Below are 22,142 nucleotides of genomic sequence, written 5' to 3'. Positions count from 1 at the left end.
TTAATCAGCTGAAATGTCAGTTGACTTAGCTACAGTCCAATGATATCTACTAAATTAGTGACGCCAACGCATACAAAAAATTTCCCTGAGCATCCGGGACAAAGGGCAACAATCTTTCTGTAGACAATATGCAATATCCTATGTGCTCTCATTTCCTGCCCAGTGCGCTAGCTCATGGAATGAGTGATCTTAGCCACAGGATGTTCCTTTTACCCGACTCCCCTAGTTACTTTAGCCAAGGAATAAGCACCCAGAAGCTGTAAGATATAGATCTAGGTTTGTATCTACTTGTAATCGCCATCTGAAGTTAAGGAAACTGACAGATACTGGTCATGCACCACTTGTAACTTTTTTTTACAAAACATTACTGCCAATAAATTCAGAGTACAACCATGTATCATGGGGCACATATGCTTCTTCTGGACCTAGCTGACTGTTGTTGGCTACCAGCAATGAGAGAGTAAGATTCCATCGGAGCATCGCCTGCTCTCCGTAGCTTCTGCTCGAATTTCCGATACAATTAGAGTAGGATCCTTTGATGCAAGGTAACATACAACCATTAAAAGGCATCAAATAGATACATTCAGAATGGTTTGGTAAAAAACACCTTCACTGTTATTGCCACTTCACTCTCCAATGAATATCAATCCAAGCAAGCAGTGTACACAAGTATAACCTGGCCAAAGTACATCAAACAACAAAATGACATGATTTCTGAATAATTTATGAATGATTCACACAGCCTGGAGAAAGCCCCAGCTTGATCATGTCACTAGGTTAAACACATTGTCTACTAGTATGAATAATTGAACCTATGTAGAAAGCTCACCAAGTGAACAAATATACACAAACTACTAGATGAAGGAGAATCATCATTATCAGTAAACCCAACCAAAAGAATAAGGATATTCAAAGCCAAGAAAGCCTGTGAATGCTGCTTAAAAACAAACTGGGGTTTTAATTCATCAGGAGATCAATCCAATCCAAACATGCCACGTTATTTTTAATGCATCTGTAGGATTAATTAGGATCCAACCAAACTCACTCCCAGACATTCATGTCTATGTCTTGACCAAATCTACCCCATGAGTGAATATACTGCCAATAAGTATTGGTTGGTGTCACTAGCAACAGGTTTAAAGCCTGAAAATCAAGCCTTTTTCTCTTTGTAGTTGTAATCTAATTTTGAAAAGGAGTCGTCTCACTCAATCAGTGGCATATTTGGAAATAGGCGTGCCTGCTTATTTCAGTGACCTTTGGCTCCATCCATCCTTCATGCCCTGTAAGTGTTGATTTTAACTTATGTGAATATATTGGTAATTACTCTAAAGTCACCTTGTCTTCATCTCAATAATAGTTTGACTCCTAATGCTGGAGTAAAGACAGGATAATAATGTATCAGTGTAAGAAATAAAAGGTAAAATGGAAGTTTCTACTTGAATCACTTCCTGCCCCACTGGTGCTGAAGTTGTAATTTAGTTCATGTGCAGGTTCTCACACTGATCCAGGCTGAGAGCCGGAGCACCTGCTAGAGAGCCCTATCAGTAGAGCCAGTGCCTGTTCAAGTGTCTCACATACTATTCCCCCAAAGTATTTAGCAGGTCTGCTCTACTGAATACCAAAGTCTGAAAGCAGGGCCTCTTGTTCATGATAAAGTTTACTTCATCGGTTGCTTGCCAAGGGGTTGCGGCAACCAGCTGGCTCTTTTTAATCACTTGGGGATTCTGTCAATGGCCCGTCAACCCCAAAAGACCAAAAATCAGTTCACATACAGGCCTCATTTGGGGCCAAAGATCTGGCACTTCATTTCCTCTTCCACTCCATGCAGCTGCAGGAAGGTGACTTGTGTCACAGGAGCCACAAGGTTGTGTCATGTCCTGGTGACAAATTAGTGAAGAGAGGGTAGTCCCCGATCAAGAAAGGGGCATCTACGGGGACAACACTAGTTCTTGTACTCTTTCTCACTCCATAATATCACAGCTGTCAAGAGCTGGACCCCATAGCAGTTAAATAAAGAAAGGGTCCCGAAAACATTTTGTGGCCATGACATAACAGTCTATACACTTTGTGTTACTTCCTTAAGCAGAATATTACAATGTCACATTTGCAGTTGCCAGCATTAGTGTTGGGCATCCTGAACACTGTTCCTCGAAAAACAACCTACCAACACTGGACATTCCTATATGATCAACAACCAAAGCCATGGGTGCTCAGTGATCTGAAAGGTAGAGGCGAATATGGAAATGGTTTGAAACAATCTTCCTTTTTTTCGTTTTATGGGTAGCATATGTTTTCATGTTTAATGTATTGACATTTTTCATATTCAATATATACATTTTATCTGATATAAATAGATATATTTTCTAGACATTTGGTAGTCACAGTTTTATTTGTTTAAGGAGGTGTCTGTGGATTGTAGGAATAGCGTTTCTATGTAGCATAGGTAACTATCTACATACTAAGAGGAGTGCTATTAGGTTTGCCTCGACAGTCTGACAGCTAACAATATACACATTTTTTACTATGTTAAGAAACTTTACTGAACATGACTGATAAGGAACAACGTTGTTTACCTGAAACAATCTGTAGTACTGTAGAGTCCCATGCTTTGCACACTCCTGTCATCTAGTCTTGAGCTTGGCTCACTAAAAACATGTTCTTCTTCAAAGATAGGGTTTCGGTTCCTAGGTGACTTGTGGTAACTCCCCTGAAACACTCAATTCATTAGACACAGAGTCCACAGTGGAAAGTTTTTCTCTCATGGGGAATGAATAGATGTGTTTGGAGTAGGATGAAATTGCAATGTCTGTGTGTGCCGGGTAACCAGCATTTAATCACATCTGTTTCCATCCCTATGAAACTCACTTGCTTCCGGGGAAGTCAGTAGGGGACATATAAATCAAAAGCTACAAACCGATTGTTACAATAGCCACAGAATAGTATTTCATGAACTTGTGGCTAGAACTCAGTACAGCAGCTTTAAAGATGCCTTCTAATGGTATAGTTCCAAGGAATGGCACAGTGGCAACTTTTTATTTTGCAAGAGGAGTTTGCACATGGAATGCATGTTTTGCTTAGAACTGCATACATTAATATATTTGACTAGCCAGTCGTGTCTCATACAGGGTTGCTTGCATGTTTGTGTCCGAGATTGACATGAAAAGGTGAAACATTTGGCAAAAAATGAGGGGGCATGTGGAGTACAACTCTCCCGTTGTGAACATGAAGAATGATTCCTCAACTGATCACGCTGGCAGTTCACTGACTCTAAGAGAAGTGTGAATGTCGCAAGAACACTAAAGCCAGGAACTACAGCTGGCATGGATCCAGCAGCTAGAATGCTGCCCTCAAAAGTCTAGTGTGGGCAAAGATTTAAACAGCACCTCACAAATCTTTTCCAGATAACCGAATACCAAGATTGAACAGTGGACTTTCTGGGCTGGCTTCCTTTAAAGTATATTATACTCTCCTTTGGTAGTAGCAAACCCCAAAATGATACGGTTTCAGATGCCAAAGCACAAGTTTGAGCGATGTGACAGGAATGTTGTAGAGTGACCATCTTGAAATGATCCGATGCAGAGGTTCAGTGCGTGTAAGTCAAATACTAGTCTCAATGACTTGCCCTTCTGGAAAGAAGAAAGCATAGTGAGTCCACGCTTTTCCGTTTTGACTTGTAATAAATTCTTTGCAGGAGGGCCTGCACCTCTTCTATTAGAACGTGTAGATGGTCACTGTTGATTTTTTAGGAACGTGGTTGAAGATTTAAGATCTGGGAGGCTAAAGATTCCCTCGTTACAGACAACAATATTTTGAAATTAACTAGGGCTGTGGAAGGCATCTAAACCGGTGAAAAGTCATGAGCTCTGTGACACACCAAAAGATATTAAATCAGAACAAACTCCAGCAACTGGAGGTGGAGAGCCTGGAGGTGGAGAGGAAACCATACATAGACTTACCCAAGCAAAAACTATATGAACAGAAGGGTGAAGGTGCAGAACATAAGAGCTGGATGGCAGTACAAAGTAGATCATATGACCAGGGGGGCAAGACAGGTAAACTTGGGCATTGGTTGGCATAAAGAGAGGGAACACCTATACATATGCATCGGCTACGATGGACCATTGAAAACAGGGATAAGATACCTTGTCCGATGTGATTGCACACTAGTTCTTTACTATAGTGTAGCGCTGTCAATAAAAAGAGACCCAATGGCCCTGTAAATGAGCTCCCCGCTTATTTGTCCTTTGCAGCGAAGCCAAGCTTGTCCTCTAGGTAAACAATAGATCTTGACAAACCTACTGTGGCACAGAAGGTTGCAAACACTTAATGCCACATAGCGCGACCGGACATAATATATGCCACACCTTTAATGCAATGTCCCCTGTCAATGGCTTACATATGGCCCATGCATTATTTGGTAATCTAGAAAAACAATTTGTTTCTAAAAGTGAGAATATATAATCTCATTTTCCGCCATCAATGGGCTTTGGATCGCATCAATGGGCTTTGGATCAAGCTTCATGCCTTACATTCGTGCTCTATACACTGGTTGCGAGCTGGGGTTAGAGCGGGGGAGAGGGCTATTTATTTATATGAAGAGAGGGATGCAACAGAGTTGACCCCTTACACCTCTAATTCGCTATGGCTAATGAACCCTTAGCTTGCATGATAAGACCCTCAGGAGTCACAGGGTTCCAATGGCCAAAGTCTCATAGATTAAACCACATTTTACTCAGATGACATCCTTAGTTGCAGTGACAACCAGAGACATCTGGCTTCGCAGCAATGGTACACCTATAGACATTTTTTTCGGCCCTTAGGGCAAACTGGAGTAGATCACACCTCGACTACTTGGGCAGACAGAGACCTGGGAAGTTGGTAAAATACTGTGATCCAAATGTCCCCACATGCCTGGGTAAACAACTGTCCCACGGAGGAGACTATTCGTCCTAATATTATACCCATGAGCTACTCCGTACAAAGAGATACCCAGATGTGAAAAGCGTCTTATCAATATTCTGGTGAAACGCTCTACTAAAGAGAATTGCTCTCCCTACACTTACATATACACTAAAATTACGTGTTTGCCCTACCCCATAGGTGCATTACTACGCTGACATTGCTGCTGAGGTCCTTTATCTTGAGCAATGGTAACTCTATATAAACTGTAGTAAAGCAACATATAGTAGACGGATAGCAATGATTGCCGCAGTGTCCTACTCCGGCTGCCCTGCTTAAGCATCCTTACTCTGGGCCATTGGAGAAAGATGCCTAGTCTACTTGTTTTATGCAGGGAAGCTCTCATGTGAGACTACCCCAGCCCCAAAAACACAACAGCTTGGAAAGATTGTAATAAACAAACAGACCAGTCTAATATCCTGACAGATCAAACCCTCTTATGACTGGGTACAGCACTACCAGAGGGGAACACCCTTGGAGGTTTTGGGGGATGTGACTATCTGGGAATCTCCATGGTGGGAGATGAGACAATCAGAGGGAGATTAAAAGCTTTGCCAGACAAAGAAGAGTTCGGTACCCAGGTTTGCATGCATCTTGAATTGGGTATGAGGTTGGACAATATCTAGATGACTGTAGCCGTATCAGAGTTTAGAGCCCAAACTGACTGTTTCCACTCCCCACATCAGGAAACTGCCTAGTCTTTACAAGAGATTGTCAATTCACCTGATTCCACTGATGAAATAAAAGAAAAATGGGAGCGGACATTAGTCATTCTAAAGTTCAGGAGTGTATGTTTGCACTCATGGCCCCTAGAGAAGCAGCAATTATAAACCGGTTATGCCTAGCATTATTCAAATATTTTTGTAGAATCGGACGCCTGCAAGGCTGTGGAAATTCTGGAGAGGCCTGGGCCAGAATAAGTTGGCAACATACTTAAACTATCTTTTGTTCCAAATCCAAAGATTGCCCTCAAATATAGTGGCTGATGAGAGCTTGACAAGGATGTTCTTTTGAGACTAGGGCTTACGTGGGTAAGACTTATATTGCCCAAAACTGGAAGAAGCCATTGCCCCCTAGTGTTGCAAACTAGAGACAGGCTATGCAGGAGCCTCGAAATTCCAATATACAAGGCCAGAGGCTGACCTCTAACATCACAAGATTTGGGATGCTTTGGAAGATTATTTTGATGATCACTCAAATGGCTAGAGATGAACAGGCACTAATGAACTTGAACTCTCCCTGTGTGTAGTCTTCTGAATTTATCATAATTATTTCTGCATATAGATTGATACTGTTGAGTATTATGTGGATCTACTTGAATGCACCATGTGTGATGTGGGTTATATTCCATGCCCGATACTTATTTGCTACAGTAAAATACCAATAAAATATTTTTTTAATTGCTCATACAGTGCACTTTTGGAAAATGTAGTAGGTTTGGGGATCTTGAGACAATCTCTTAATGAGCAGAAAAGTTAAAGTTCTTTGCACTGAGACCCTGAACTCACTGAGGACCAACAGCATTTTGTTGCTCAACTCCCTTCAACTCAGAAGCAAGTCTTTAACAGATAAGTACATAGGCAGAGATGGTCGCAAAAGTTCTTAGTACAGAGCACACTGTTTGTGATTAAATGAGCATTGTATGATTATTTATGGCTTGTACGTGCTGAGACATTGCAATTCTTATCACATTGCAAAAATAATGTATTCTTATGCATGCTGAGATGATTCCTAAACAATTCCTAGCTAGTATGCATGGACTTTGTGCATGCAATGTTTCAATGCATGATTGATAAACACAAAGTCAAGAACAAGTCAAAAGGGAGAACACTTGTTACAGCAACAGAAATAGCCATACCGGAATTACTCACAGAAAAAGTGAAGTTCGACCTAAATAGGATGGCAAGACCCTAATATTGTTTGACAGAATCTAACACCCCCTACTGGTTTCATGCTTCATCATAAGGTCTCATCCTAGGTCCTAAAAAACAGAATAGACTATACCATATTCTAGGGAGCACTGAGGATATTATCCTGCAGGGGTCTTAAAATAAAAATACCTCAAAACTCCTAGGTATCCCTTTATTAATGGTGTTCCTGGTATGATTAAAATTAAATTAAAAGAAAATCCTGTTTCAACCCCCGACCACTGCCATACCACCAGAAAAATTACCTCTCAAGAGGCGGTTATCAAAGATGTAGAAAAACTAGACCCGAAGAGAATAAATTACACCACAATCTTTCCAAAGAAGAAAAAACTAGGCATTGCACGTCTAAAAGCCAGGACAAACTATTATTGATCAGGCAGATAGAGGTGAGGCAATTGTGATCCAGACAAAAGAGGATTACCATGCTGTATGTATTGCACTACTACGGGAGGAAAGAACCACAGAATCTAAAATTCACATAAAAAACCCTGGCCAAGCCAAGAAAAACAGGTGGATCACACTTAAACAATGTAAATTTGTAATGACCCCAAAACCAGGGACACCGTATTTTTATACGCCCCCTAAAATCCACAAACGGGTCCTGATACCTGGCAGACCTATCGTTTCAGATATAGGCTAAATCGTCAAACCACTGAGTTTGTAGATTGGTTACTATGGCTACTGGTAACAAAAATGCAGTCTTAAATCAAAGACCCCAAATATCTATTAAACATACTCTCATATATTGAATTTGACACTGAGAAACTTTGGACTTGATGAAACTTTATACAAGTATACCTCAGGAGGACAGTCTCTGTATCATTGAGAACTTACTCAAAGAAGAGAGCCGGAAAGGTGAGAGCATTAGGCCTCATTTGACTGCAATTGTAGTTAGGCAGGGATCGTAGTGGCCCCAACGTAGGCCGTAGGCCAGATTGGGCTTTATGAACAACCGAAATATGTTGGCATAATTACACAGGTGGATGTGGCATATCTCACCTGATACTAAAAACTGTGGTGATTGTAATCATATCTAAGGCACCTACAAAAAAGGAAAAACTACAAGGTATATCTAAAGATATTTTTATCTTCAACCGGACCCGTGATTATTGAATATCCATTTATCTAGGAACTTCCAGAAATGGTCAAGCCTGCCATGGTGGTGTTTACGGACCATGGTGTGGAATTTTGTCTATAACGAAGCATGCCACTATGAGTTTTAGGGGAGGATATATCTCCCAAAACGTTTTTTTTTTTTTATTCAGGTGGATCACTTCCCAGACTACGTTTCAGCGAACTGGCCATTCGTAGCGTGTTTTTATTGAGAACTTACTCTCAGAATGAGAATTGCCATTTAAAGCCCTGATCCACTGAATCATGTATTTGCCAAACAGGCATTGATCAAAAACCTTTTTTGAATAGGAAAGAACTACCTATTTGCAACAACATGGGACGTCGATGGGTAGTATCTTTGCTCCCAGCCTTGCAGAGGGAAAAATCGCTGTTCTCATCCCACTCAACGGCAGTCTTCCATGGCAACGTTATCGCCAGACTCCAGGTCTCAGGCATTCAATGGCCCGCCCTGAGTTGGATCCCCTCCATCCTCTCAAACAGAACTCAATGAGTCAGAGTCTTCCCTTACACACCTCCGCACAATTGAAGCTCATCTGCATAGGCCCCCAGGGCTCCTCCGTCAGCCCACCTCTGCTCAATGTTTACAGAGCACCCCTCGTCTGCATCATAAGAGCCCACAGCATTAACATTGTGTCCTACGCCAATAACACTCAGCTCATCCTCTCCCTCACTGACACGAACACCACCACAAAGACCAATTTCAACTCCTGCATGTCCAATGTGGCCCACTGGATGAGAGAGAACTGCCTTAAACCCAACACAGACAAAACAGAGATCCTGATCTCCTCGGAAACTAGAGCTCCCCTTGGGACTCCACCCGGTGTCCACCCGAATTAGGTCCCATGTCTACCCTCACAGACCACACCAGAAAACTCGGCCTCATCCTCAGAAAGCTTTGCAAGATTTTCAAATAGCTCCACATGCACACAAGTCGACTACAGCAATGCACTCTACATCCACATCTCTCAAAGACTCCAGACCATCTAAAACACTGCCGCCAGACTTATCCTAGACATCCGCAGAAGCGCTCACATCACTCCCTACCTCAATGAACTACAATGACTACCCATCCAGAAACGTTGCCAATTCAAGCTGCTCATCTAAGCCTGCAAAACCCTCAACACCGGACCACCATAACTCAACAAGCAACTTCAACACTACCAACCTTCTAGACAGCTACGATCTACCTCTCTCTCTCCATCACACGGGTCCCCTGCATCCGCACAAGCAGGTCAGGAAGGAGCACCTTCTCCTTCATTGCCGCCAAGAACAAGAATTAACTCCACATAAGGACAGCTAACTTCACTTCTCAGTTCCAGCATGAAACGGACGACCTGGCTTGTTCAAGTAGGAGCGCCGCCCTACCACGTTCCTGCTCCAGCACCTGAATACCCTCACGGATGATAAGCTGTGCCATACAAATCAACACAACATGTCTGCATGTCCACCAATTTGAGAAAAACATATGGGACAATACTCCCTACAAAACACAATTGGCTATTTGGCGTCACCATATTGATGAGGGCTTTGTGATTTGGTATGGCAACAAGGAGGCAGCACATTTGTTCTTTGAATGTCTAAACTTCTGTAACCACTTCCTAAAATTAACGAGGAGTATCAATCTCAACCAGATGCCCTTCCTAGATATAACAATAGCCGCAGTGCAAGGAAAAATGAAAACAATCATGTATACTAAACCGATGGACAGGAATAACTATAACCAAGCATATGAATCTACGAAAGATCCAATAATGGAGATCCAATACTGAAGAATCTGTTGGACTTTGAAAGTGCACACTGCCAAACTCTTAGGGAAAATCTAAGCGTAGGACAATTCCTTCGGATTAGGTGGAATTGCCCACAACTAAATGACTATAAAGCAGAGGCAAACATTTTAACTGAGAAACTTGCTAAACAACATTATCCTAGAAAGATTCTTAACAGAGGTAATAAAAGATCACGTAACAATCAAGGGGATTCCTTGTTGGAAGATCAGCAGAAACCGGCTCAAACACAATCTACATGTAAGCACATATATAGCAATGTTTCTAATTCAGTTACAAAAATAATCAGTAAAAATTGCGATTCTCCTATTACCATGACTAGAGAATCTGGATTTCATTAAAGGCACAGAGGCTAACATTATCCATATTTCTTTTAATGTGTACTCCAAGCAGCCACTTGAAAGCATACATCATAAAAGGAAAGTTCCAGAATAGAACGTTAAGAACATACAATAGTCATGAGCACGGAACAGTGTGCCTCTTTTAAATTTGGTGAAGTAGTAAATAAGTCCAAATTTAAGTCTTCTATATTCTTCTTTTAAAACCAGTGAGAAATGAAAGATAACGATGGATAAGGAAGGATCCAAAGCTTGACATTCCGGTAATTATGAAAGGTTACCTGAAAAGAAAACAGATGCAAGTATTCCAAGGAGTAGAAAGTCAAGAAATGCATCACTATACAAAAGACAATGAAGGCAGCACTATACAATACAATATTATAATTTATTAATTCAATATATAATCTTTAAGGCACTTCAAGACATTTGTTTACAGATATTTAAACATATGAAAATAAATATAAGGTAAGGCTTAACCATCCAGGGAAGGGATGGGTGGGATAATGTTAGCCTCAGTGTCTTTAATGAAATCCAGATTTCCTAGTCATGGTAATAGGAGAATCACAATTTCATTACAAGACCAGAGGCTACCATTATGCATGTTGGTAGCTTTGTAGGACTATATCAGACATGTGTTCTATTGGCTTGCAGTAATGTTGTGCAAAGGTGTTAGAATTAGACCAGTCTGCCGCTTTAAGTATCGTCTAACTTACCTCCAGACCTGAAAGACTTAATGGCTAAAGCAGGCTTAAGGGAATGTGCCTGGAATTTCTTTAGATCAATACCAGCTAGATTCATAACAGTTTTAACCCATCTGGCAACAGAAGCAGAGGTTATAGCTTTGTAATGTTTAACAAAGGATACACCATGAGCACGAAGGTCTTTCATTCTGCAATTATATTCTTTACTGCAAACTACCGCACAATTTTTTTTTGCATGAATCAAAAAGTGGGTAAAAGATTGAATCGGACAGTCTTGGTTCTTCTAATTATCTCAAATTTAACCCCAAACATGTTATAAGATCTATTCGTGATTTTAAGAGCTTTGACATCAGAAACCCTTCTGATATTTGATATTTTGATATTTTGTGGGTATTTGTAAAGCGCAAGCGTTCGCTCCCAGGGGAGCATCATGGCGCTGGGCGAGTTACGGAGGAATAACTGAGGAAAAGTGGTGAATGAAAGATAGAGCTAAATGGCAGCCAGGACAGAGGAGTCTGATAGTTTGTAGACCCATGTCTTGAGAAGTTTCCTGAAATTGTTCTCATTGTTAATGGCTCTAAGGTCGATGGGTAAGGTGTTCCAGGCTTTAGCTGCCAGAACATTAAAGGATTTCCCTCCTCTGGTCTTATATTTAAATCTGGGAATTTGAACAAGGTTAGTCCCAGAAGATCTCAAGCAGCGCGAAGGGTTGTAGCGCTTGAAGCGTTTTACAAAGTAACGGGGTCCTGTGTTTTGCATGGCTCTATGGACTGTGAGAAACAATTTGAAAAAGATTCTTTTGTGCAGTGGCATCCAATGAAGTGAATTCAGGGCTGCAGATGCAGATGACCTTCTGGGGAGTTGTAAAACCAGTCGAACTGGGGAGTTGTAAAACCAGTCGAACTGCAAAATATTTAACATAACAAGGTTGCAAGTTTAATGGATAGGTTTTTTCTATTTAAATGGGTAATATCAGGCCAATTAGTGAAAAGATCTAATACTAGTTTAACGTCCCAAAGAGACTCTTATTTAGATTTAGGAGGTATCCTAAGTCTAATACTTTTAAGTACTCTACAAACAATGACGTTCTTACCAACAGTCTTACTGTTGACTAGTGCGTGGCCTGCAGAGATAGCAGATCTATAACGATTAATTGTTCTATACCTGAGGCCCTTTTCATACTGTTCTACAAGGAAATTACCTACGTGGGCGATAGGAGACTCCAAGGAAGCCAGGTTCCTCTCCAGGCACCAACGTACCCAGATTCTCCAAATGCTATTATACCTGTAGTGAGTACCTGGGGCCAAAGATTCTCCAAGGAGAGTTGCAGCCGTTGACGAAAGTCCAGAGACTTCATTAGATTTCCTGACACTCTCCAGGCAAAAAGGTTCAAATTCCCCGCTTGTACTAGGGGGTGGTCCCTTCCATCTTCGTCTGTTAGAAGTTTCGGTTTGGTTGGAATTAAAAAGGGGATGTTGTGAGAGGCATGGCTTTGCTGAGCAGAAAAATGGCTGCAAAATAACGCGGCTCCGCCGGCCGAGCACAGAAAATCCGGAAATTTTCCGACGACCGCGCCCGAAGAAGGGATTTCAGTGAGGCGGAAAGTATGGGAGCTGCTAGTGTGCCCCACGGAGGGGAATCGAAGGCGTTCACCCTGAGTTGATCGAAGTAAGGAGAGCGCTGTGTGCGAGGCTGAGCTGCGGCCTGGAAGCCTGCCGAGACTAGGGGCTCTGGTGGCGGCGGCTGGGCGGAGCTGACCACGGTGAACAAGGCTGACTCAGATCGGGCGCGCTGGAAATGACTGCGGCAGAGCCCCTGCATAGTGTGCCCATGGATGTGGCTGGGAGGGCGCTACTGCCGCTGCAGAGGTGCTTTTAGTGCGGAGCGCGAGCCGGCAATCGTGGAGAAGAGAAGCTGAGCATTGCACTAGGGGGCCGCTGTGGAGGTCCGGAGGAGGAGCACTGCGCGCGGGTAGAGAGGCCGAGGAAGTGACCGGAGCGGGCATGCACAAGGGGACCCCCCCCCGGCTACGAAGAGGCACGATACGCGGCGGGGTGAGGCACTGAAGCCAGGTCCTGCGATGAGTCTCTTAATGCCACTGCTCATAACATTGGGGTGCGCATACTATGCAAGGCTGCCTGCTATTTGAAGAGGCAGCGGTAGTTGCCCGGCACCGAGTCATCGGCCCCACGCTGCGGAGACGGGCCAAGGATGGAGAGTTAGATGTATGGTGGAGGAGGGACAAATAGGCCGGTGGACTTTGATTGCTGTGAGAAGGGACGGCGGGCAGGGGAACAGACGGGTCCCTTCCCGAGTGCAGAAGAGAGCAGAAGCGAACCCGTCCTGTGACCGGGTGAATACCGAGGTGGATCACGGAGCATCTACAGAGGGGTGCGCAGAGAAGTGAGCGGGTGTAACACGCAGCTGCAATCCGGACACGAGTTCAGATTGAGGCATTTAGAAAGGTGAAGGCCTGCAATCTAAGGAAAGAGATACAACAGGGCCCACTGACGTGGAGCCTCTGGCTGAGTGAGCAGTGGAGCAGCTGGTTGGCGGAAAGCGGGCAGAGCCGCGTGTAACTCAGGAATACATTGATGCATGATAGTTCTGAATTCTCTGGCACCACAAACGGAGAGGATACTCACTAGACGCTCATAGCTTGAGGCTACAGGTCACTAGGCACAAACATGGGCAAACCGGACACTAGGTAACCCCGCATTAACTTTGATAAGAAAACTGCCAAACAGGCGGAGACCAATGGGGGCATCAAGACCCTGCGGATGAGGCAGGCCCCGTGCAGCTACCAGACGACGACATACGCACTATGTTCAAGGAGCTGAAGACCGGTCTCCAGGGCATAGACTCCAAGATAGGCATCCTAGCGAAAAGTATGGACAGGATCACGCAAAGGGTTGAAAAACAGGAAGGGTGAATGGGGGTGCTAGAAACAAGAGTTACAGAAACGGAGGAAGGGCAGACCTAGCTGGAAAAGAAAATAAAGGGCAAGGACAGAGTGCTAGAGGTGATACAACAGAAGAATAAAAACGTAGAAGCTAGGTCGCGAAGAAATAACGTGCGTATTACGGGAATTGCGGAAACGACAAAATATCCAGAACATGGAAAAATACATAGAAACTAGGATGAAAGATATCTTTGGACCGGAACTCTCCACGATGTTCCTCAATGAAAGAGCACACAGATGGCTGGGCCCGAGGCCGAGACCGGGGGCGCTGGCGAGACCAGTTATAGCAAGAGTACTCAACTACAGGGACCGTGACTCAATACTCCGACTGGCCAGAGAAAAGGGCGATACCCAGTATCAAGGCAACAACATTGCATTGTACCCGGACTTCACGTTAAAAGTACAAGCAGCTCGCAGGGAATTTATCCCAGCAAAGAAAATAATTAAACAAATTGGTATGAAATACGCACCGATATACTCAGCTAAACTGAGAATACAAGGCTCTGGAAAACCTACCTTTTTTACGGACACCAAAGCAGCATTAACTTATGCCAAACAACTAGCGAAGGACCAGAGGAAGCGGAAGATGTCAGGCGAAGAGCAAACAGACACCAGACTGAGTGACAATGATCAAGTGCTCAATGGGTGGCTACTAAAGCAGGATGGTGCGGAACATATGGTGAACCGCTGCTTGAAGGTCGAAAGCTCATTGGTAAGGATAATGATGTTGATGCAATGGGGAACATTATGTACACTTGCATAAAAGTTTGACTTTCCTTGTGAAGGCATGCTGTGGATATATTTTGAGAGATTCCTGTTCTTTGGGCGGGGTGATATCTGCTCGGCCACCCTGCCTTGTGTGCAGGGTTATTAGTCAGCTGCCCAACGCACCCCATGGGATGGTTCCCTTTTGTAAGATAGAATATGTTGGATATTTATTGTTGTGGGTAAGGGGGGGGAAGGGGTTGCACAACCTGATTGGGGGCTGTTGCGAGTGGAGGGGGGAAAGTTGTTTGTTTTACCATCCAAGCAGATGCACCGAACACTGTACCGAGTGGCAAGGGCAATGCCAAGCTGCTGCAAGTTCAGGGGTATTTAATACTGCAATCATATGACACTGTTAGGCACTTTGCAGGCCCAGCACAGTATAGCGGTGGGTTGTCCGATAGCGAGATACCATGGGCCCAGCATGCTACTGATCACTCGTTCACCTAGTTTGACTAACCTAAAATGCCTTACATGGAATGTCAGAGGCCTTAATGACCGCAGGAAGATGAGGCTAATCCACTCTCATCTTATCAGACATGAGGTAGATATTAGTTTCCTACAGGAGACGCACTTAACTGATACATTGGCTGGGGTGCTCCGGCATAGAAGGTGGGGAGAGAAAATAGAAGCTGGTTATTCTAATTATTCAAAGGGAGTGGTGATATTAATCCATAGGGGGCTACATTGGCAGACACACCACACGATAAAGGACAGAGACCGTAGATACATCATCCTGCAGGGGACGTTGTGTCATACTCCTGTGGCTTTGGTGAACACATATGGGCTGAACACAGACAGCCCAGACTTCTTTCACAACATTGGACAGCAGTTACAGACATTAGGCCATATGGCGATAATGTGGGGAGGAGTCTTGCTGTATGCCGACAGGCAGGGAACGTCCCGGGTGCATCATCCACAGGCAGCAGCAATGTTACATACCACAATAGAGGACCTTCAGTTGGTCGACTCCTGGAGATCACTACACCCTTTAGTGAGGGAGGGGACATGTGTAACACACCACCGCAACACATGGTCACGACTAGATTTCTGGCTGGTCTCTAAGGACCTGCATACCTGGCTGTTGGATGCCACACATCTACCCCGTACCTTCTCAGACCACGCACCAGCACAGGTGCGATTGAATGTCCCTCCTGTATATGCCCAGCCTTTCATGTGGAAATTTCCTTCAACCACTTTGTTAGACTTGGTCTGTCGCCAGGAGCTGAGGGAAAAAGTCGTGGAATACTTCGAGCTCAATGAGGGCACGGTAGACTCACCGGGGACTTTGTGGGAGGCATTTAAAGTTGTAATAAGGGGTAATTGCAGGTCACTTAAATCTGGAGTGTTAAAGGACATATGCAACACATTACAGAGATTAGAACGGGAGATAGGGGACCTAGAGAATTCACAACGTGTAGTCCCAGCCCCTGGCACTGTAGCACAGATACGGACCAAGCTGAGGGAATTTCGAGTGGAGACAGAAAGGGAAACAAAGTATCTCTCTAGAAAACACAAGCTAGACGTTATGGAGAAAGTGACAGACCGGGGAAAACATTAGTGGGACTGCTACGCATGCCCAGAGGATCAGAGTACATAACTGAATTGCGTTCGGAAGATGGGGGCCTGGTGAGAGCACCTCCAGATATTCTACGTGAAATGGCGCGGTATTATGGACAATTGTACACCTCACACACAGACCCGGCCCAGGCTGCAAAAGATGATTATCTAGATGACGTGGCTCTGGCATGGTTTAATGACGGCGCCAGGCAATACATGGAGCTGCCAAAAACGACAGAAGATATACAGCAAGTAATAAATAGCATGCCGGCTGACAAGGCCCCAGGGGCGGACGGCCTGACGACGGCCTTTTACAAAGAATATGCCGAGATAGTGGCAACCAGACTGTTGCAGGTTTTTCTTGAAGCGATGGAAACTGGTAGACTAACCCCGACGCTTCGCGAGGCTACAATCATTACTATATTGAAGCCAGGCAAGGACCAAACTAATCCGGATTCGTATCGTCCATTGACACTGATAAATTTGGACACCAAAATCTATGCCAAACCAATAGCAAATAGACTGCAACCCATGTTGCCCCAGATAGCGCTGCCAGAGCAATCAGGTTTTATACCAGGTACTCCACGGAGAATAATCTGAGAACGCTCTTTGGCACACTACATTACTTAGCCCCTCATGTGCAAGCTGTGGCGGCACTGTTGGACGCCACAAAAACGTTTGACTCGCTAGAATGGAAATTCCTCTTTACTTTACTGACCCGTATGGACCTAAGCCCTATATTCATTAGGCAAATTCAAATATTATATACAAACACAGCAGCACGAGTCAATTAATGGACAGATATCTGATCCCTTTGTTATCACAAGAGGGACAAGGAAGGGCTGCCCACTGTCGCCAATGCTGTTTGCCATAGCCACAGAGCCGTTGGCTGCTAAGCTTAGACAACATCACGCGCAGAGGAGCATAGGCTTCACGACCAGGGGCCTCTTAATATTTATGTATGCGGACAACATGACGATATATCTGACTAATCCTAATGATAATTTTGATACAGTAATGAGGGAATTGATAAGATACGGGGGTCTAATTGGGATCCAGATCAACTGGTCCAAATCTGTGCTGATGCTGCTAGCTGATGATACGATACCCTTCGATATGGAATTCAATGAGCAGATGAGGCGACAAGATATTTAGGCATTTGGATGAGCTAGTCACTGCAGGAAATATGGCTAGCGAATTATGGTCGACTGAGACTGGCTGGAAAGTAAGGTGCAAAGGTAGAAAAGGCTACCGTTGTCCCTGATGGGGCGAATAGCCATTACAAAGATGGTTATACTGCCTAAACTACTTTATTAATTTGTAAATATTCCCATGCCTCTAAACGCGCTTTATTTTAAACTACTACGATCTAACGTGCTAGAATTAATCTGGGCGGGGAAACAACCCAGGGTCTCATGGAGGGTACTGACGGCACCATTTACGCAAGGAGGACTAGGTGTTCTAGATTTTGAATTATACGCCTACAGCGCCCGTCTGCAATATCACCCCCGCCATTTCAGCCCCATGTGGCGATAGAAATATATACGGTTACACCTTTGCCACTGAAAACGGCTGTATAAGCACCATATAAACGACCCCATGAAGAAATAGATACGGTGGAGACGATGAGATGGGCGTGGAGGGGCATAGCTAAGAGAGCACACCAAGAAGTAATGTATACACCGTCTATGCCCATAGGAGGTAACCTGCTTATTGGGCCCTTAATGGACATTAAGTTAAGAGCTAAAGTGCACAAACTAGAGACAGGGGGTAATCTTTTCCCAAACAGGGAATTCTTGACTATGTCATATATGTGTGGCACAGAGGTGCCTACTGCCTCAGATATGCTGCTGTATTATCAGCTCAGAGCGGCATGCAAAACCAGATTTGCCAGGTTCCCTGCTGAACCACCCACCCTATCAGCCCTGGAGAAAGTCTTAAGTAATTCTTCCCCCCGCAAACTAATCACACGTATATAAAGCAGGACTCAGAGAGATTACCCAGTTACTAGTACAACGTCCAGAGAGGATTGGGAAAGGGAGGCTGACCTGACCATAACGGAAGAACAATGGCACTTCTGCTGCTCTCAGATGGAACAGTTATTGCCAAACTACAGGCTACGATTAATCCACTTTAATTATTTACATAGACTCTACCACATGCCTCTGCAGCTACACTGCATGGGGCTACATTTAGATGGAAGATGCTGGAGGTGTGGAGCGCAGGATGCAACCTTTGCTCACCTCGCATGGGCCTGTGGACCTATAGCAGCATACTGGGCTGACATACTCAAACAGGTAGGGCATATTATAAATTGGGTGATACCAGAAATCCCAAAGGTGGCGCTGCTAGGCTATGTAAGGGGCATCCGGAAGGAGAATTGTAAGCTCACGGCCATGTTACTATTGCTGGCAAAACGGCAGGTAGCCATACATTGGAAAAAATCTGCACCTCCTGCGGTAGAAGGATGGATAAAAGCAGTCGCTTATTGCAGAGATCAGTTTTCCACTTTCTGGGAATTAATGCCCAGCAGATCCCGTCCCTCTGACATCTGGGAGCCATTCACGGGTTGGCTGAGGTCGGGTGGAGGAGACTTGTAATTGGAACAATCCACGTGGAGCAGGTCATGGAGTACTTACCGGTGTGATGCTTAGTGTTGAAGAACGGGATCAAGGCTTCAATGGTACATGACATGTTTGACACCACAATGGGCTGGTTAATCGTAGCATAAATGTGCAGATCGGAATGGTACATTGGTAGGTACTGCCACGAATGTATGTAGTATCGATTGGTTGGGGGGGGGGATGTTAGTTTGAAACTATAAAATAATTGAAAGTGCTATTGACTTTATTGCAGGGAACACATGCTGACAGGACTAGTAAATTCGAACGATAGAGCTGCCTGCCCGTTGGGTTGTTGGACAATATATCTGTGTAAAATGCACTGGAACACATATGCTGCCGGCCTCAGGGTTGTGGCAAAAAGGCTGTGCAAGTTCCAGAATATGCAATAAAACTTGTTTAAAACAAACAACAACAAAAAAAAGGGGATGTTGCCAGCTAGTTCCAGAGTAGTGGGAAACCTGGCCTCAGAAGGCCAGAAGGTAGTTATTAGTACAAGGGAACACTGGTCTTGTCTGACTTACTGTACAACTCTCTGTATCATTGCAAAAGGAGGAAATGCGTATGCATTGACTTCCTTCCAGCATTAGAGAAATGCGTTCACTGCAAGAGCCCGCGGGCCGGGCATCCAGCTGAAGTATTTCTCCAATTGGAAGGTTAGTCTGCTCGCAAAGAGGTCTATTTCTAGAGTGCCCCATATTTTGTTGAGGGTCCTGAAAACGGAAATGTTGAGTTTCCAGTCGCTGTAATCTAAAAGGAATCTCGAGTTCCAATCGGCAGAAGTGTTGATTTTCCCTGGAAGATATTCCACTTCAGTGCGATCTTGTGCTCCAGACAGAACATCCAAAGTTTCTTCGCTAAATTCAAGAGATCTGCAGATTTCCGCCCCCCAGGTTCCCCGCCTCCCCAGACGATTTACATAAGCTACTGCGGACATTTTCAGAATGACTGATCTGCCTTGTAGGGAATGTCTGAAGCTCATCAATGCATAAAGACCAGTGGTTAGTTCTAGGTAGTTTATATGACGAGAAGCCTCTTCTTAAGACCAGACACCACACATGTTCTGATCGAGAAGGCAGGCGCCCCAGCCATTAAGGCTCGCATCTGATTCCAAAACAAATTCTGGTGTTGAACCAAAAATTGCTCTGCCATTCCATGAGTCTAAGTTCTCTAGCCACCATGTCAGCTCTGATTTGGCATCCTGATCTAGAGATATCCGATCTCCGTACAAAAGGCCCGACTGTAGAGCTCATGCTTTTACCCTTTGAACAGCTCGATAATTCAGAGGGCCTGGGAAGATGGCTTGAATAGATGGAGAGGAGGCCTAGATCTCTGGCAAGTTCCCTCAGAGTTAGGCTTTCTTGCTTCAGGACAAATATCATTTCCTTTCTGATCTTGATTATTTTCTTTGATGGGAAGTAGACATTTTGTTGCATCTACTGTGAATCCTAAGAATTTCATGGTTCTATAAGGGGATAGGCTTCATTATAAACAAAGAAAAATCAATACTAAGTTTTCTAATAGATCCATTACTGTCTTCAGAACTTGAATTAACTGTGGTGGTCTTGGGACATTATGAGGGTGTTGTCTAGGTAAATGATTAGTTGAATACCTCTTTCTCTTAGGAATGAGGCAATTGTCCTCATGACTTTGGTGAAACACCATGGGGCAGATGATATGCCGTAGGAAGGGCCTGAAATTGGAACATATGGTTGTTCCAGATGAACTGGAGGAAGGGTTGGTGAATTTCAGCCATCGGGAAGGTGAAGTAAGCCTCTTTAAAATCTAGTTTGACTAACCAGTCTCCCTCTAATAACAAATCCCTCAGGAGAGGAATTCCCTCCACTTTGAAATGTCTGTACACTAGATATTTGTTTAATTCCCCTAGGTTTATACCGGTCTCCAACCCTTATTCTTCTTCTGATGAGAAAAAGAGTACTTACAAATCTCAAAGCTTCCAGTGGTCCTTCTATTATTGCCCTTTCTTAAGCATTGAGGATATTTCTTCCTCTAAAATTATTTGTTGATCTTTTGTGAGTGGGATGTCTGGTGGGAAAGAAGTTTGTGTAGGAGTTTCCACAAAATCTATCAAGAAGCCCCTCACCGTATTTAATACCCATGGGTCTTGAGTAATTAATTTCCAATTCTGATAGAAGAATTTGAGTATCCCTCCCACCTTTTGGGAGGAAGGGGAAGTAGAGGGTTACTCACTCTGAAGGATGTTGTTGCTGGAGGCTCCACGCGATCGGAATCCTCTGTTGCGGGCCCCTCTCCCTCGCTGGGGGTAGAAAGGTTGATAACCTCTTCCGTAGCTTCTGAATCTCGAATAGGGCCTTTGATTGAAGCGGCCAGAAGAGAGGCCCCTTCTTCTGGCCCGACCAAAAAGGTTTGGATTAAAAACGCGCCTCATATTTTGTTGGGCTTTGTATAGAGTCGTGAAAGTTGAGATGTATTTACCAATTGTCTTGATTAGATCCTCTCCGAAAAGTAAGCCTTTGGGATTCTGAAAAGGTTCTCTATCTGCCATGTCACTCAATTTTGGGTTTATTTTGGTAAGCACTACCCTTCTCTTTTCAACGTTAAGGCTGGCATTCGTGTTTCCCAAGAGTATCATAGCTCTCTGGCTCCAACCCCTGATAAGATCGGTATCAAGGGGAGTGCCGTTAATGTGGCTTTCTTCAGCGATATTAATAATCCTGGCCAAAGGGCCCAGAATGTCTAGAAGGTGTTCTTGACACGCTTTGAGGGATCTTTCAATCCCTTTTCTTGGGTCTCTCCCGAGTTTAAAAAGGAATTTAATTAATTCTGGATCCAGATTAGGTGTTTGGCATATTTTATCTTGGCTGGAGGGTAGTGAGCATTCAGCTCTAAGAATGTTGCGAGGATCTTTTTCGAGAAGGTTTCTAAGCCATTTCTTAATAAATTAGGCTTCATGGTCCTGTGGCCACCATTCCGAGCTTCTAGGGTGTTTGATGTTAAAGGGTGAAAACATTTGCTCTCACAAGGGTTTAAGAATATTGTCTTTATCAAAGGACGGGAGATCGTCAGCGTTAGGTTGACTGTTGAACTCCTGGTCGTCTTCATCCAAGTCTAAGACCTATTCATCAAATATATTATGTGTTTCATCATCTTGTGATTGGTTACCGGAGAAGTCATATTGAGCACTTTGATAATTTGTGCCGCTAAGACACCCAGATGCTTTGTGCCGCTGTGGACACCTGTATATGTTGTGCCGCTAAGGAAACCAGTTGACTTTGAGGTGTGAGAACCTCCATTAATAGTTGAAGTGCTAAGACCTCCCGTATTTTTTGAGGTGCTAGGTCCTCCCATTGTGTTCCTGGGGTTTGGATATTCTATATTTTAGTTTTTCTTTAGTCTTTTCCCCCTGAT

At 44.0% G+C, this 22,142-nt stretch overlaps 1 protein-coding gene across 6 annotated transcripts in view; it reads right to left on the bottom strand.

Annotated features, from left to right (window-relative positions):
* Positions 1 to 22,142, bottom strand: part of DDHD1 (DDHD domain containing 1) — a 466,403-nt gene that overhangs the window by 135,271 nt on the left and 308,990 nt on the right. The window lies entirely within an intron of this gene.

This window comes from Lissotriton helveticus, chromosome 9, assembly GCF_964261635.1.
Source record: "Lissotriton helveticus chromosome 9, aLisHel1.1, whole genome shotgun sequence".
NCBI lineage: Eukaryota > Metazoa > Chordata > Amphibia > Caudata > Salamandridae > Lissotriton > Lissotriton helveticus.
The sequence above is the reverse complement of the archived record's forward strand: the minus strand, read 5'-3'. Positions and strand labels throughout refer to the sequence as shown.